This window comes from Hordeum vulgare, chromosome 1H (assembly GCF_904849725.1).
Source record: "Hordeum vulgare subsp. vulgare chromosome 1H, MorexV3_pseudomolecules_assembly, whole genome shotgun sequence".
In the NCBI taxonomy this organism is placed as follows: Eukaryota; Viridiplantae; Streptophyta; class Magnoliopsida; order Poales; family Poaceae; genus Hordeum; species Hordeum vulgare.
Window position 1 is genome coordinate 449,980,660 of NC_058518.1, and position 17,166 is coordinate 449,997,825.

Sequence of the window (17,166 nt, forward strand, 5' to 3'; positions counted from 1 at the left end):
CTCAATGCCTTCCTCTAGGCCCAAGTATGGTGAAGTGTTATGTAGTCGACGTTCACATAACACCACTCGAGGAAAAACAACATACATCATATCAAAATACCGAACGAATACCAAATTCACATGACTATTATTAGCATGACTTATCCCATGTCCTCAGGAACAAAAGTAAGTACTCACAAAGCATAATCATAATCATGATCAGAGGTGTAATGAATAGCATCAAGGATCTGAATATAAACTCTTCCACCAAGTAATCCAACTAGCATCAACTACAAAGAGTAATCAACACTACTAGCAACCTTACAAGTACCAATCGGAGTCGCGAGACGGAGATTGGTTACAAGAGATGAACTAGGGTTTGGAGAGGAGATGGTGCTGATGAAGATGTTGATGGAGATGACTCCCCTCCGACGAGAGGAGTGTTGGTGATGACGATGGCGATGATTTCCCCCTCCGAGAGGGAAGTCTCCCCGGCAGGATCGCCTTGCCGGAGCTCTACATTGGAGTTGCGCAGAATAGAGGACTCAAACTTGCTCCTTTTCCAGTCTAGAATTCCAGCTGTCGGTACTCTCCCTCTTCAAATAAACCTTGCAAAATAAGAGAGAAAAGGCATAAGTAAGGTTCCACAAGGTATAATAACAGTCCATAAAGCGATAAATATCAACATGAAAGCATGATGCAAAATGGACGTATCACTTGATAACTGGATCACATCATTAGGACCTTGTGGAATGTGATGGACTAGACCCAAACTATGAATGTAGCATATTGATCGTGTCGTTTTATTGCTATTGTTTTCTGGGTGTCAAGTATTTGTTCCTATGACCATGCGATCATATAACTCACTAGCACCGGAGGAATACCTTGTGTGCATCAAACGTCACAACGTAACTGGGTGACTATAAAGGTGCTCTACAGGTATCTCCGAAGGTGTCCGTTGAGTTAGTATGGATCAATACAGGGATTTGTCACTCCGTGTGATGGAGAGGTATCTTGGGGCCCACTCGGTAATACAACATTACACACAAGCCTTGCAAGCAATGTGACTAAGTGTAAGTCACGGGATCTTGTATTACGGAATGAGTAAAGAGACTTGCCGGTAACGAGATTGAAATAGGTATGACGATCGAATCTCGGGCAAGTAACATACCGAAGGACAAAGGGAATGACATACGGGGTTATATGAATCCTTGACAATGAGGTTCAACCGATAAGATCTTCGGAGAATATGTAGGATCCAATATGGGCATCCAGGTCCCGCTATTGGATATTGACCGAGGAGTGGCTCGGAGCATGTCTACATAGTTCTCAAACCCGCATGGTCTGCACACTTAAGGTTCGGCAAGTTTTTAGTATATTTGAGTTATATGTGTGGTTACCGAATAGTCCAGAAACGAAGATTGATATATATGATGACTTCATTTGGTTACCAGAAGGTTTTCGGGCATTACCGGAAATGTATCGGGAGTGACGAATGGGTTCTGGAAGTTCACCGGGAGGGGGGCAACCCACCCGGGGGAAGCCCAATGGCCTTAGGGGTGGCGCACCAGCCCTTAGTGGGCTGGTGGGACAGCCCAAGAGGGCCTTGGCGCCAAGGAAAGAAAACCAAAGAAAAAGAAAAAAAAGAGGTGGGAAGGAAGAGAAGGACTCCACTTTCCAATCCTAATTGGAGTAGGACTCCTCCTCTCCCTTGGCCGGCGCACCATTAGCCCTCAAGGCAAGCCTCCTCCCCCTCCCTCCTATATATAGTGGTGATTTAGGGCTGATTTGAGACAACTTTTGCCACGTGCAACTCAGATCTAGACACCATAGTTTTACCTCTAGATTGTATTTCTGCGGAGCTCGGGCGGAGCCCTGCATGAGTAGATCCTCACCACCACCGGAGCGCCTTCACGCTGCTGGAGAACTCATCTACTTCTCCGTCTTGCTTACTGGATCAAGAAGGCCGAGATCATCGTCGAACTGAACGTGTGCTGAACGCGGAGGTGTCGTCCGTTCGGCACTAGATCAGAACGGATCGTGGGACGGTTCGTGGGACGGTTCGCGGGGTGGATCGAGGGACGTGAGGATGTTCCACTACATCAACCACGTTTCTTAAACGCTTCCTGCTGTGTGATCTACAAGGGTACGTAGATCCAAATATCCTCTCGTAGATGGACATCACCAGGATAGGTCTTCGTGTGCGTAGGAATTTTTTTGTTTCCCACACAACGTTCCCCAACAGCGGCATCATGAACTAGGTTCATGCGTAGATGTTATCTCGAGTAGAACACAAAGGGTTTTGTGGACGGTGATGTTCGATTTCCTACCCTCCTTAGTCTTTTCTTGATTCAGCGGTATTGTTGGATCGAAGCGGCCCGGATCGACATTATTCGTACGCTTACGAAAGACTGGTTTCATCGATTGACATGCAACCTCGTTGCATAAAGATGACTTGTGGGTGTCGGTTTCTCCAACTTTAGTTGAATTTGTTTTGACCGAGGCGGTCCTTGGAGAGGTTAAATAGCAATTTGCACATCTCTGTTGTGGTTTTTGCATAAGTAAGATGCGATCATACTAGATACCCATAGCAGCCACGTAAAACATGCAACAACAAATTAGAGGACGTCTAACTTGTTTTTGCACGGTATGCTTGTGATATGATATGGCCAATGATGTGATGTGATATATTGGATGTATGAGATGATCATGTTGTAATAGTTAATATCGACTTGCATGTCGATGGTACGACAACCGACAGGAGCCATAGAGTTGTCTTTAAACCAACATTTGTGTTTGCAGATGCGTTTACTATATTGCTAGGACGTAGCTTTAGTAGTAATAGCATAAGTAGCACGACAACCCTGATGGCGACACGTTGATGGAGATCATGATGATGGAGATCATGATGATGGAGATCATGGTGTGGCGCCGGTGACAGGAAGATCGTGCTGGTGCTTTGGTGATGGAGATCAAGAAGCACAAGATGATGGCCATATCATGTCACTTATGAATTGCATGTGATGTTAATCCTTTTATGCACCTTATTTTGCTTAGAACGACGGTAGCATTATAAGGTGATCTCTCACTAAAATTTCAAGACGAAATTGTGTTCTCCCTAACTGTGCACTGTTGCTACAGTTCGCCGTTTCGAGACACCACGTGATGATCGGGTGTGATAGACTCAACGTTCACATACAACGGGTGCAAAACAGTTGCACACGCGGAACACTCAGGTTAAGCTTGACGAGCCTAGCATGTGCAGACATGGCCTCGGAACACATGAGACTGAAAGGTCGAGCATGAATCGTATAGTTGATATGATTAGCATAGAGATGTTACCACTGTAACTATTCTCAACTCACGTGATGATCGGACTTGAGTTAGTGAATTTGGATCATGTACCACTCAAATGACTAGAGAGATGTACTTTTTGAGTGGGAGTTTAGCAAGTAATTTGATTAGTTAAACTCTAATTATCTTGAACATAGTCTAAGTCCACTTTGAAAATATTTGTGTTGTAGATCAGTGGCTCACGCGACAGTCACCCTGAATTTTAATTCGTTCCTAGAGAAAGCTAAGTTGAAAGATGATGGATGCAACATTGTATACCGGGCTCGTAATCTTAAGTTGCTCCTGCAAGCTGGGAAGAAGGATTATGTCCTTAATGCTGCACTAGGAGATGAACCACCCGCTACGGCCGACCAAGATGTTAAGAACGCTTGGTTAACACGTAAGGAGGACTACTCAGTAGTTCAATGTGCAGTCTTGTATGGCTTAGAGCCGGGACTTCGACGTCGCTTTGAGCGTCATGGAGCATTTGATATGTTCCAGGAGTTGAAGTTTATATTTCAGAAGAGCGCCCGGATCGAGAGGTATGAGACCTTCGATAAATTCTATGCTTGCAAGATGGAGGAGAATTCGTCTGTCAGTGAACATGTGCTCAAAATGTCTGGGGTACTCAAACCATCTAGCTGAGCTCGGGATTGAACTCCCGCAAGAGGCTATCACTGATAGAATTCTTCAATCACTGCCACCAAGCTACAAGAGCTTTGTGTTGAACTATAACATGCAAGGGATGAACAATTTACCCGGCGAGTTATTCTCGATGCTGAAAGTCGCAGAATCAGAACTCCGTAAAGAGCATCAAGTGTTGATGGTGAAAAAGACCACTAGTTTCAAGAGAAACGGCAAAGGAAAGAAGGGTAATTCCAAGAAGAGCGGCAAGCCTGTTGCCAATCCGATGAAGAAACCCAAAGCTGGACCTAAGCCTGAAAGAGAGTGTTATTATTGCAAGGGTATGGGTCACTCGAAGCGTAACTGCCCCAAGTATCTGGCTGATAAGAAGGCGGCCAAGGAAAAGTCAGGTATATTCGATATACTCCCTCCGTCCCAAAATTCTTGTCTTAACTTTGTTTAGAAATGGATGTATCTAAATACTAAAACTTGACTAGATACATTCATATCTAAACAAATCTAAGACAAGAATTTTGGGACAGAGGGAGTACATGTTATTGATGTGTACTTAACCAGCTCTCGTAGTAGTGCCTGGGTATTCGATACCGGTTCTGTTGCTCATATTTGCAACTCGAAACAGGAACTGCGGAATAAGCGAAGGCTGGCGAAGGATGAAGTGACGATGCACGTGGGAAATGGTTCCAAGGTTGATGCAATCGCCATCGGTAGAGTTTCACTTCAGTTACCATCAAGATTAGTTATGAACTTAAATAATTGTTATTTAGTGCCTGCGTTAAGCATGAACATTATATCTGGATCTTGTTTATTGCAAGGCGGTTACTCGTTTAAGTGAGAGAATAATGGTTGTTCTATTTCTATGAGTAATATCTTTTATGGTCATGCACCCAATGTGAGAGGATTGTTCATATTGAATCTTGATAGCGATGATACACATATACATAACATTGAGACCAAAAGAGTTAGAGTTAACAATGATAGCGCCATATTTTTGTGGCACTGCCGCTTAGGTCATATTGGTGTAAAGCGCATGAAGAAACTCCATTTCGATGGACTTTGGGAGTCACTTGACTTTGATTCACTTGACACGTGCGAACCATGCCTCATGGGCAAGATGACTAAGACTCCGTTTTTCGGAACAATGGAGCGTGCAAGTGACTTGTTGGAAATCATACATACCGACGTGTGCAGTCCAATGAGTGTGGAGGTGCGCGGAGGATATCGTTATTTTCTCACCTTCACTGACGATTTGAGTAGATATGGTTATGTCTACTTGATGGAGCACAAGTCTGAAATGTTTGAGAAGTTCAAGCAATTTCAGAGTGAAGTTGAAAATCATCATAACAAGAAGATCAAGTTCCTACGGTCTGATCGTGGTGGTGAATATCTGAGTTTCGAGTTTGGTGCTCACTTGAGACAATGTGGAATTGTTTCACAATTGACACCGCCTGGAACACCACAGCGTAATGGTCTATCCGAACGTCGTAATCGTACTTTATTAGAGATGGTGTGATCTATGATGTCTCTTACCGATTTGCCGTTATTGTTTTGGGGTTATGCATTAGAGACACCTGCATTCACTTTAAATAGGGCACCATCAAAATCCGATGAGACGACACCATACGAACTGTGGTATGGAAAAAGACCAAAATTGTCGTTTCTTAAAGTTTGGGGTTGTGATGCTTATGTCAAAAAGCTTCAGCCTGAAAAGCTGGAACCCAAAGCGGAAAAGTGTGTCTTCATAGGTTACCCAAAAGAGACAGTTGGGTATACGTTCTATCTCAAATCCGAGGGCAAAGTGTTTGTTGCTAAAAACGGAGCTTTTCTTGAGAAGGAGTTTCTCTCAAAAGAATTAAGCGGGAGGAAGATAGAACTTGATGAGGTTGTCGAACCTCTAATTCCTCTAGATCGTGGTGCGGGGAAAGGGGAAACCCCCATTGCCGCCGCGCCAGTTGAGGAGCAAGTTGATGATGATGATCATGAAACTTCGGATCAAGTTGCTATCGGACCTCGCAGGTCGACAAGATCACGTACTGCTCCTGAGTGGTACGGTAATCATGTCTTAACAATTATGTTGTTGGACAACAATGAACCTGCAAATTATGAAGAAGCAATGGTGGGCCCGGATTCCAACAAATGGCTGGAGGCCATGAAGTCCGAGATTGGATCCATGTACGAGAACAAAGTGTGGACTTTGGAAGTACGACTTGAAGGCCGCAAGGCTATTCAGAACAAATGGATCTATAAGAAGAAGACAGACGCAAACGGTAATGTGACCGTTTATAAAGCTCGACTTGTGGCAAAGGGTTTTTCACAAGTTCAAGGAGTTGACTACGATGAGACTTTCTCACCGGTAGCGATGCTTAAGTCCGTCCGAATCATGTTAGCAATAGCTGCTTTTTACGATTATGAAATCTGGCAGATGGATGTCAAAACGGTGTTCCTTAACGGTTTTCTTAAGGAAGAGTTGTATATGATGCAACCCAAAGGTTTTGTCGGTCCAAAGAATGCTAACAAAGTGTGCACGCTCCAGCGATCCATTTATGGACTGGTGCAAGCATCTCGGAGTTGGAATAAGCGCTTTGATGAGGTGATCAAAGCATTTGGGTTTATACAAGTGGTTGAAGAATCTTGTATTTACAAGAAAGTGAGTGGGAGCTCTGTGGCGTTTCTAATATTATATGTGGTAGACTGCTGCTAGCAGTCCCCGGCAACGACACTAGAGAAATGCTGTTGACGTGTCCCTGCCTTGATGCCTCCGCGGCAACAGAGCCAGAACTGCTCCCAGTTGCTCAATAATTAGCAATTGTCTTGCAATGACACACCAGCGCGTGGGTTCGCGGCAGTTTTCGAGGGTAGAGTATTCAAGCCAAATTTGTTGGTTCGCCCGACAGGAAGTGAAAGGATACTCTCAAGTATTAGCAGCCGAATGCGTCAGATTCAACCACACCTGAAAGATTAGTATCTGCAAGCAAAGTATCAGCAACAAAGTAGTATGATAACAACGGTGTCAAAAACGATCTGTTGACGGCAGACTATTCCTAACGGTCGTATCAATGGCGCCAGAAGTTGACCGTGGACGAAAAATATTCTTTCCCGTCAACGGCGCGAGAAAAAAGGTATTGTAGAAGGTAGTAGCAGTGTAACGTGTATCAACGGTGGCAAGGAACAACAGTAGTGACAGCAGTAGCAGCAGAGCAAAACAAGTAACAACAGCAGAGCAAAACAAGTAACAACAGCAGCAACAGTAGGACAAACTCGTAGGCAATGGGTCGGTGATTTGTTTGGATGACATTCATCATGCAACAGTTATAACACGGAGAGATATGTGGCTAGCTCCCGTTCGTCAATGTGATGTAGGCATGCATTCCGTGTGTCGTCATACGTGCTTAGGGAAAATAACTTGCATGACATCTATTGTCCATCCCTCCCGTGGCAGCGGGGTCCAAAAGGATACTACGGGATATTAAGGTTCTCCTTTTAATAAAGAACCGGAACAACACATTAGAACTTTGTGAACACATGAAGTCCTCAAACTTTGGTCATCACCGGGAGTGGTTCCGGTTATTGTCACTCCGGGGTTGCCGGGTCATAACACATAGTAGGTAACTACAACTTGCAAGATCGGATCTAAAACACACTTATATTGGTGACAACATAATAATTTCAGATCTGAAATCATGGCACTCGGGCCCTAGTGACAAGCATTAAGCATGGAAAAGTAGTAGCAACATCAATCTCAGAACATAGTGGATACTAGGGATCAATCCCCGTCAAAACTAACTTGATTACATGATAGATCTCATCCTACTCATCACCGCCCAGCGAGCCTACGAATAGATTACTCACGAACGATGAAGAGCTTCATGGAATTGGAGAGGGAAGAAGGTTGATTATGACGATGGCGATGATTTCCCCTCTCCGGAGCCCAATACGGACTCCAGATCTGTCCTCCAGATGAAGAACAGGATGTGGCGGCGCCTCCGTATCGCAAACACAATGAAATCTTCTCTTCTGATTTTTTTCTGGGCGAAAGTGAATTTATAGAGCTGGAGTTGGGGGCGGCAGACCCACAAGCTTGGTTGCCGCGGCCAGGGGGGCCGCGGCAACAGGGCTTGTGGCCCACTTACCCATCCCCTCTGGTGGATCTTTGCGCAGGTATTTTTCATATTTTCCAGAAATATTCTCCGTATATTTTCAGGATGTTCCGAGAACTCTCATTTCTGCACAAAAACAACACCATGGCAATTCTGCTGAAACAACACCAGTCCGGGTTAGTTCCATTCAAATCATAAAAATTAGAGTCCAAAACAAGGGCAAAAGAGTTTGGAAAAGTAGAAACGATGGAGACGTATCAACTCCCCCAAGCTTAAAACCTTGCTTGTCCTCAAGCAACTCAGTTGACAAACTGAAAGAGAAAGAAAAACTTTGACAAACTCTGTTTGATCTTGTTGTTGCAACTATGTCTAACTCGTAACCAGAATTTTAGCAAGATCACAAGTTAACCACATAAGCAAGTGACGCAAAGGTCTCACGGTAAACTAACATCAATGGCATAATCAGCTAGCGAGCAAATAATAATGAGTTTCAGATACCAACAATTCAATCAAAACAAGCATGAAGCAATATGAATAGGTGGTATCTCGCTAGCTCTTTCTGAGACCGCAAAACATAAATGCAGAGCACTTTCAAAGATCAAGGGCTGACTAAACATTGTAATTCATAGCAACGAAGATCCAGACATAGTCATACTCAATATCAATCAAAAGCCAAGCATAAAAATGACAGAGGTGCTCTCTAATTGGTGCTTATATAAGAAGAGGATGACTCAACAGGAAAATAAATAGACAGGCCCTTCGCAGAGGGAAGCATTGATTTGCAGAGGTGCGAGAGCTCAAGCTTTGAAAACAGAGATAATAATTTTGGGTGGCATGCTTTCATTGTCAACGCAATGACCAAGAGTTCTCAATATCTTCCACGCTACTCATGCTATAGGCGGTTCCCAAACAGAAAAGTAAAGTTTTAACTCCCCACCACCAATCAATCATACTCCACGGCTAGCCGAATCCTCGGGTACCGTCCATACTAACATCAATCCGGGGGAGTCTTGTTTTACAGTTATGTTTTCGATTTAAGCGTGGAACTGGGCATTCCAATTACCGACCCCTTTCTCGTGAATGACAGTGAATAAACACATGTCGAGGATAACACGCCTAACATGGAAGATACCAATAGCTCCGTGTCACCACATGAGCGGTTCGGGCATGCAAACCAGATTATTTCTTGAAGGTTTAGAGAATGGCACATGCAAATTTACTTGGAACGGCAGGTAAATACCGCAAATAGGTAGCTATGGTGGACTCTCATGGAGAAACTTTTGGGTTTATAGAAGTGGATGCACAAGCAGTATTCTGCTCAGTACAAGTGAAGGCTAGCAAAAGACTGGGAAGCGGCCAACTAGAGAGTAACAACAGTCATCAAGATGCAATGAGTTTGACTAACATGGAGTGCAAGCATGAACAGGATATAAATCACCATGAACACGAACATCATAGAAGCTATGTTGATTTTGTTTCAACTACATGCATGAACATGTGCCAAGTCAAGCCACTTGAATCATTCAAAGGAGAATACCATCCTATCATACTACATCATAGTCATCTCAAAATCTATGTTGGCATTCAAGACAAACCATTATAAGCTCCTAGCTAATTAAGCATGGCATCAAAAACTATGATCTCTAAGTTGCCATTGCAAACATGGTTCTCTCACAACAAAGCTGAATCTGGGATGACAAGCTAGTCATATTTATAAAAACAAAATAGATAGAGTTCATACCAGCTTTTCCAGTCTCAGTCACTTCATCATATATCATCATTATTGCCTTTCACTTGCACGATCGAACGATGTGAACAATAATAAGAGTGCTCGTGCATTGGACTAAGCTGAATCTGTAGGCAAACACAAAGGAGAAGACAAAGTAATATGGCTCTTTGAAAGCTAAACAGGTATGCATGCAAGAGCCACTAAACATTATAACCAATATCTTCTACCTTGACCCAAAGAAAAATAAAAACTATTTACACGGGAAAGCTCCCAACAAGCAAAAATAAGAAAGGAAAAATCTTTTTGGGTTTTCTCAAAAGGACACAACACAAGAAAACAAGAAAACAAAAATATACTAGCATGTATAATACAGTGGCAAAGTGTGAACACCGACGAACAAAGTGAAAGCATAAGCATGAATGTAAGGTCGGTGAGAACACGTACTCCCCCAAGCTTAGGCTTTTGGCCTAGCTTGGTCTACTCCCAAGGCGGGAAATAACCAGCTCCGGGATACTCTGGAGCGGACTGTGGATGCCACTGCTGTGTGAGCTCCTGTGGCTCCCACTGATAAACTGGCGTCTGGTACTCGACTGGCGGCTCGGGCACGGGCACCTGTGGTTGGGCTAAGCCCCAATATGCGTAGATGTCCGAGGGCATAATAGTGTACATGCCTACATAAAGGTCGAACAAAGAAGGGGCGGGCAAAGTAATAGTCTCTCGAGTACCCTGACTGAATACCAAGTTATAAATCATCCGTCTACTAGCATCTCTATCCAGAAAATCATGGCGAACCATGCTGTCATAATCCAGATATTTCTCAGGAAGAAGCATCTCTTCTTCCTCGCGAAGTCTAATAGGTATCTCAAAGTGTCTAGCAAGACGAGTAGCTTAGATACCTCGATAGTCGACACCTTTGGAACAGTTTGTGTTCAACCGCTGTGCTACTATAGCACCTAGGCTATAAGTCTTAGTGCTATAAAGGCCTTCGCGCAAAACCGCGAGGTCTGGAGAGCTAAGTGATCTAGCCTCCCCATGGCCAATCAAACATTTTCCCACAAATAATGAGAAGTACCGAAGCACAGGAAAATGTATGCTTGCAATTCTAGCGCGAGACACTCCTCTCTCCTCTCCAACAACAATAGTACCTATGAAATCCTCCAAGTCCCATGGACGAGGATCATGAATATCCCCAACATAAGGTAATTTGCATGCATTGCAAAAATCCTGTAGTGTCATGCACTGGGGGATATCGTACAACATGAACTCAACCATGGGAGGATTCTTCCTCGGATAAAAGTTGAAGCTTTGAACGAAAATATTGGTGAGGAGGAGGTATTGTGAGCACTTATCTTCAACGAACGCGGTAAGGCCTACGTTCTCCACCAAGTAATAAAAGTCTTCATAAAGCCCAGCAACGTGCAAAAATTCATCACTTGGCCACTCGCAAGCTCGAACTTCCGTGACTCGAGGAACCATGTACTTGGGGAGGTTCTTCTCATCCTCCTCGAGGTTATGGCTTGAAGAGCCTCTCAAGAACATCCTCATCTTTTTTTCCTTTTCTAGCTCTGAAAAATTCTGAAATTTTTAGAGACTTCGAAAGAAAAGTGAATAAAGATTAACCCAACTCGTAGCAACCACTCCTACTAGTGCCTAGAGACCGTATCACGCGCTAAAACTACTTGGGACCAGCTAAAATCAACATTTCAAGCTCAAGAACAGGGTCACCAAGGTAGCAAGAATACGCGAAGGATAAAGCACGGTGACAGGGGGGTGGCCACGGTGACAGGTCTTGTGGCCCACTGGTGTGGCCCCCATGCCAGCTCTCAGTCCTAGTATTTTTCAAATGTTCCAGAAAAAATCATACTAGATTTTCAGGACCACCGGAGAACTTTTATTTTCGGGGTATTTTTCTCCGGGACACTAAAACAGGAAACAGGAAAAACTAAACTATACCTATCATTTTTCTTCTAAGCAAAAGAAAGTGAAAGCTTAAAACGGAGGTATGTGACTCTTTGATTCATCCATTTCATGGTCATCGAAAGAAATCCGTCAATGGGGTTGATCAAATCCTTATGACAAAACTTTCTCGAATCGCAAAACAGAACGGAGAATTTTCGAATAGCCACTAAGTCACCTCAATGGGGATATGAATCTCCCCAACAAGCAAATCATACTTCATCTTAACACGAGGAATAGGGCATTCAAAGCTCCCAATAAGAATCGATGAAGTTTTTTCGATAGCATTGATGCAATGTACTTGATATCGTTTCTTTGGAAAGTGCATGGTATGGTCATTACCATTGACATGGAAAGTGACATTGCCTTTGTTGCAATCTATAACAGCCCCTGCAGTGTTTAAAAAGGGTCTTCCGAGGATGACAGCCATGGCATCATCCTCGGGAATATCCAAGATAATAAAGTCTGTTAAGATAGTGGTGTTAGCAACCACAACATGCACATCCTCGCATATGCCGAGAGGGAAAGCAGTTGATTTGTCGGCCATTTGCAGAGAAATTTTAGTGGGTGTCAACTTATCCAGTTCAAGTCTACGATAAAGAGAGAGAGAGGCATAACACTAACTCCGGCTCCAAGGTCACATAAGGCAGTTCTTACATAGTTTCCTTTAATGGAGCAAGGTATAGTGGGCACTCCGGGATCACCAAGTTTCTTAGGAGTTCCACCTTTGAAAGTGTAATTGGCAAGCATGGTGGAGATCTCAAGATCTGGTATCTTCCGTTTATTGGTCACGATATCTTTCATGTACTTGGCATATGGATACATTTTGAGCATATCAACTAACCGCATCTGCAGAAAGACGGGTCTTATCATTTCAATAAAGCGCTCAAAATCCTCATCATCCTTTTTCTTGGATGGCTTAGGAGGAAAGGGCATAGGTCTCTAAACCCATGGCTCTCTTTCTTTACCATGCTTCCTAGCAGTGAAGTCATTCTTATCAGGATTAACCGTAGGTTCAATCTCCACATCCTTATCATTGCTAGGTTGAGCATTATTATGAACATCGCTGTCCATATTGTCACCAGGTTCATGTTCATCACCAGATTGTGTTTCTGCATCAGACGCAGAAATATCATTTGGTTCTTTAGGTGTGACAATATTTGGTGAACTGACATGTAGGTTTCTATCAACCTTCTTCTTCTCCTTAGGATGACTGGGTGTATCAGCATTAATTCCTTGAGAATCTTGATCAATTCTCTTAGGATGACCTTCAGGATACAAAGGTTCCTGAGTCATTTTGCCTCCTCTGGTAATGACTCTGACAGAGTTGTCATTTAATTCACTGAGCAAGTCATTCTGAGCTTTAAATACTTGTTCTACCTGAGTAGTAATCATAGAGGCATGTTTACTCAGAAGCTTCAGATCATTGACATTTCTGTCTACACAAGCACTTAAATGACTAAGCATACGAGTACTTTGTTCCAAATGTCTGCTAACATAATCATTGAAGCTCTGTTGTTTGGCAACAAAGTTGTCAAATTCATCAAAGCATAGGCTAGCAGGTTTATCAAAAGGAATATCACTCTCATCAAACCTACGCAAAGAATTTACTTCCACTACCTGTATCGGGTTATCGAGACCATGGATCTCTTCGATAGGTGGTAGATTTTTGACATCTTCAGATCTAATGCCTTTCTCTTGCATAGATTTCTTGGCTTCTTGCATATCTTCAGGACCAAGGAATAGAATACCTCTTTTCTTCGGAGTTGGCTTAGGAGGTGGTTCGGGAATAGTCCAAGCATTATCGTTGATCAAGATGTTATTCAGTAGGATCTCATCTTGTTCTATAGTTCGTTCCCTAAAAACACAACCGGCACAACTATCTAGGTGGTCTCTAGAAGCATCGGTAAGTCCGTTATAGAAGATATCAAGTATCTCATTCTTCTTAATAGGGTGATCAGGCAAAGCATTCTGTAGCTGGACGAGCCTCTCCCAAGCTTGTGGGAGTCTCTCTTCTTTGAGTTGAGCAAAGTTGTATATTTCCTGCAAGGCAGCTTGCTTCTTATGGGCAGGGAAATATTTCTCACAGAAGTAATAGACCATATCCTGGGGACTACTCACACATCCAGGAGCAAGAGAAGTGAACCAGGCTTTAGCGTCATCCTTTAGGGAGAAAGGAAACAGCTTAATGATATAGTAGTGGCGGATCTTCTCCTCACTAGTGAAAAGGGTGGCTATATCGTGCAGTTTGGTAAGATGGGCTACGACCGTCTCAGACTCATAACCGTGGAAATGATCAGATTCGACTAGAGAGATTATCTCAGGGTCGACAGAGAATTCATAATCCTTGTCGGTGATAAAGATAGGTGAAGTGGCAAACTTTGGGTCATATTTCATCCTAGCTTTCAGAGATTTTTCCTTCCACTTGAGAAGTAATTCCTCAGCGTCATAGGCATCCTTACACGCAAGAAAATCCTCAGCTATCTCTTCCTCCATAACACAACCCTCAGGTATATCAGGCAATTCGTATCTAGGAGAGCTCGATCTAGCAGGAGAAAAAGCAGGTTCTATCTCAATAGTATCGACAGTTTCAGAAGTATCACGAGCATTGGCAGTAACTCTAGCAATATGAGCATCAAGGAATACCCCTAGTGGCACATCAGGCAAAGTAGTATCTCTAGCAGTATCAAGCATAACATCATCAGGCAAAGTAGCATCTCTAGCATCATCAGGCAAAGCAGTATCAAGCATAGCATCTCTAGCAGTATCAGGCATAGCATCTCTAGCAGTATCATGCATAGCATCTCAAGCAGTATCAGGCATAACATCTCTAGCAGTATCAGGCATAGCATCTCTAGCATCATCAAGCACATGCGACATATCAAGATTTCTAGCAGGAGGTGATGTCGCAAACTTACTCATAACTGAAGGTGAATCAAGTGCAGAGCTAGATGGCAGTTCCTTACCTCCCCTCGTAGTTGAGGGCAAGACTTTGGTTTTTGGATCTTTTAGATTCTACATAGTGATCAGCAGATATAAATCCCAAGTGACTCAGAGAATATAGCAATCCCCTCCCCGGCAACGGCGCCAGAAAAAGCTGCTGCTAGCATGTGACAGCCCGATGCCGGCGTTCCAGAAGATTCCCTTTCCTTTCCGTTTTCGTCCTGTGGCTTATTTTATTTGTCGCATCATCATCGCATCATGCGCATCATCTGCATTGCATCGGCATTCCGTTGCCGCCAGTTTAAAAAAAACCTGCATACGTTGTTAGTTACCGGTTCTCGTCGTTGTCCGTTCTGAGCCCGACCACACACACACGCGCCCGCGACATCGTCAAAACCCTGTTTTAAAAGTGTGTTGAAAACTTTCTTTGATCGGGGTGAAACTTGTCATACTGTCGTGACTAGTTATAGCCAGGCCGCCTGTCGAATTTCGTCGCGATCGGAGTTCGTCCGGTACCCGAACGGTCGATCGTAGCGGCACCGTATTCGGTCTACCGTCGGACGTTTGTCGGTGTTTTGAAAATCGTTGCCGCGCCGCCCGTTCTCCCTCTCGTCTCCGGATATCCACTCTACACGGCCTCGTAACCGTTCCCGCATCCGGAATCGTCCGAATCCGACCGCATGGTTGGATCCGGAACGAAATTCCGGTTAACCTAGCCCCTCATTTGTCTATAAATAGACCCCTCCTATTATTTTGGACAACAACCCTAGCCTTGCCTCGATTTCTGTGCCTCACCTACCCGAGCAGCCTCTCTCTCTCCCCTGTCTCCCACCTCCAGCCGCCGGGCCCGCCCGAGCCCGGGTCAGGCCCGCCGAAGCCCATCGGGGCCCGCAGCTAACCCTAGCTGATCTCCTCTCCAGCCCCGTCGCCTGCAGGTCACCGTCGCGTGCTCCTCTCGCCGCCACCTCCCTCCGACCGCCGCCGGCGAGCCGCCGTAGCGCCGTCTTTGCAGGTCCGGCCAGCGCGTCCCTTCTCCTCTTTTCTTCCTCCTCTTTCCCCCTAACCTCTCTGCTCCTCTCTTCGCAGGGTTGACCATGAGCCGCCCGAGCTCCATGGCGAGCTCGTGGATCGAGCAGCCAGGGGGCTTGCCGCAGACCTAGCCCGCCGTGGCGCTCGCGCCTCCGCGCAGGTCGGCGTCGCCATGCCCTCGTGCGGCACGGCTAGAGGAGGACGACGAGGCCGTGCGCCTCGCCCTTCCGTAGCCGCGTGGGCCGGCCTCCCACGTGCCTCACGAGGCCCACCTCGGCCGTTGCCGAGTTCAACCTCCTTCGGCCCAGTCCCAAACCTCCAACCGGCCCAGTGGCCTCCCCCAAGGTGAGCTGCCCATATTTTGCCATGAGCCTCGTATAGTATCTTGTGCTGCTGTCTGTTTCAGCCCATTCCAGATCTGGCCTGGTAGATTATTCTCTTTAGGAATTGTTTTGGAATTATTTAAATTCCAGATTATAGACGTATAGTAATGTGCCCATAACTTTAGTTCCGTACATCGGATCGAGGCGTGTAGCATACGGATTTCGTGTAGTTTTGCACGTAGAATACGAATTTAAAACATGCATATTTGTTTGACGTAGTTTGAGACGCCATATTCCTAGATTAACATGCTGGCCCAATAGGTTTCGTCCCGTATTTATTTTTCGCGCAAGACCGTATTGCTCGTATGCCTTAGGTAATATGCCTATGTTTTAGGGACCATTATTCCCTGTATTTTAGAGCGGTCATAGGTATTTTTTTGCATCTAGGGTTTGCCGGTAGTTTATTTTCCCGTGTATAGGTTATTTTTCCCGCATTTTTCGTGTGGCATTATTTTGTTGTGCAACCCCACATATTTTATAGGTTTGCGGGGTAGAAAAATCCATGGGATTTTTCTATGCAATTAGTTTTAGCATTAGAGCAAGTTAGTTCGCGCGATCTTTTGCCGTGATACCCTTTTGTTTATTTTGTAGGATTTATTCCGTGCTTCGTTTGACGGAGTTGTCAAGTAGGGAGTTGTTCTTGGGGTGTTTAGACTAGCCCCCTGGTATTTTTGGTTGCAATAGAAATGCATGTTTAGGTGTGGTTTGATTGCCCTCAAGTTGCTAGAAATAGTGCTGATTTTGAGGAGCTGAAATATTTCTAAGTCTGGAATCTGTTATATTTTGTTGCTGTCTTGTCTTGTTTGCATCTGGTGATCTGTAGCTCTTTTGAGGTTGGTCCAATGGAGTTAGTTGTACCCCTTGTGTTTCTCTAGCATTCAGTGAATTTTCATATCATTTGGAGTCCTGTAGCTATAGGTTTTGCTTCTGTCAATATGGCTTCAGATCGAAAACTGCACTTCCATGAGGTGTAATTTCACTAAGTCTGAAATAGTGTGTGGGAAGCCATTTTGTGACTTCTTTTCCTAGTGTTCAATGATGCCATGCTAGTTGTTGTTAGTTGTTCGTAGTAGTG